This window comes from Bos taurus, chromosome 27 (genome assembly GCF_002263795.3).
Source record: "Bos taurus isolate L1 Dominette 01449 registration number 42190680 breed Hereford chromosome 27, ARS-UCD2.0, whole genome shotgun sequence".
In the NCBI taxonomy this organism is placed as follows: Eukaryota; Metazoa; Chordata; class Mammalia; order Artiodactyla; family Bovidae; genus Bos; species Bos taurus.
Genome location: NC_037354.1, coordinates 37,685,379 through 37,687,141, shown reverse-complemented (window position 1 = coordinate 37,687,141; position 1,763 = coordinate 37,685,379). Strand labels below are relative to the sequence as shown.

At 37.9% G+C, this 1,763-nt stretch overlaps 1 pseudogene; it reads left to right on the top strand.

Annotated features, from left to right (window-relative positions):
- Positions 1-887: 887 nt before the first annotated feature.
- LOC112444656 (uncharacterized) lies at positions 888-1,112 on the top strand (annotated as a pseudogene).
- The last annotated feature ends 651 nt before the right edge of the window (positions 1,113-1,763 follow it).

Below are 1,763 nucleotides of genomic sequence, written 5' to 3'. Positions count from 1 at the left end.
GCACAGAGGAGTTTTAGAGTCAGTGACAGTCACTGTATGGTCTACAACGGTGCATACACGTCGTGACACATTTGTCCGGACCCATAGAATGTACGTGACCAGCAGTGAACCTTGATGTAAACCCTGGGCCTTGAGTGATAACCCTGTGTCAATGTAGGGTCCTCATTTGTAACAAATTTACCGTCTGCTGGAGATGTTGATGATGCAGGAGGCTGTGCACGAGTGGAGACAGAGGGTATGTGGGAAACCTCTATACCTTCTGCTTGGTTTTGCATGAACATAAAACTGCACTAAAAAAGCCTGTTTTTTAAGAAAAAGGTTCTTGCCTCAGTGATTGGACAGAATGATCCTAGGCTAAGCACTGCTCTGTTTGGGCAGGACCCAAAGAGATCAAACTGTTTCCAGTGAACTTTACCCATAAACAAATTTAAGAACTGCTACAGAAATTTAAAAAATATTCAGCACTCACCACAATAAAATTCACAGTGTATAGCATCCAATTAAAAATTAGCAGGCATGCAAAGAAGCAGGAAAATTGACTCATAATAAAAATTAAAACCTATGAATCATAATTGACCTGGAACTGACACAGATATTATAATCAACAGACATGGACATTAATATAGGTATAATTGTGTTCTATATTGGTCAAGAAGTGACAGGAGAGATTAAACATGTTAAGTAGAGACATGGAAATATATATATATATATATATATATATATATATAGTATATAAAATAATAAAAACATTAGATCTTCTAGAAATGAAAAGTATACTGTGTGGCATTAATGGCAAGTTAGACATTACAAAAGAAAAGTGAATTTGAAGACACAGCAGTAGAAACTACCCAAAATGAAACAGAGAGGGATTAACAGCACCAATGATGAAGACTATACTTTCAGGGATTATTTCTATAGTTTGTTACTAGAGAAGTTTCTCTGAATGTGTAGAGCACCCGAAACCATGAGGAGGAGATGTAGCGTCCTCTCCTGAGCGTGAAGCTGAAAAAAAAAAAAAAAAAAAACAGCACCAATGAACTGAAGGACTTCAAGCTCACTAATACATGTATACCTGGGGCTCCCAATGGGGAAGAGCAGGGAGACAGACAAGTATTTGAATAAATAAGGGCTGCAGTTTTTATAAGCTGGAGGAAAAGTATATACTTAGGGATCCATGAGGCTCAATGAAAGCCAAACTCAAGAAATGTGAAAAAAAAGACATAATGGCAAAACAAAGTCAAATTGCTTAAAACCAACGATGCTTTTAAAATCAGCCAGAGCAGCAAGACATACCATGTGCAGAACAAACAGGCTGAGCAGAAAGCTCACTGGAAGCTGCTGCCTCCACATGGTTCCTAGTGACTCCACCTCCTGTCACTCACTCCCCAAGCTGGACTTCGGGACTAGCTTTGTAGAAGTAGAATGGAGGCAATAATGATACCTTGTTTTATTGCACTTTGCTCTACTGCACTTCATAGGTTCTGTGTTTTTCACAAGTTGAAGGTGTGTTGCAACCCTGTATTGAGCACGTCTTCTGGCACCGTTTTTCCAACAGTATTTGCTCAGCTTGTGTCTCTGTGTCACAATTTGGTAATTGTCACAATATTTCAAACTTTTTCACTCTTATTATATTTGTTATGATGATCTATGATCAGAAATCTTTGGTGATATATATATATATATATCAGATTTTGAAACACTGTTGAAGTACCATGAAACAGTGCCCACATGAGACAGTGATCTTAATTGATAAATGTGTGTGT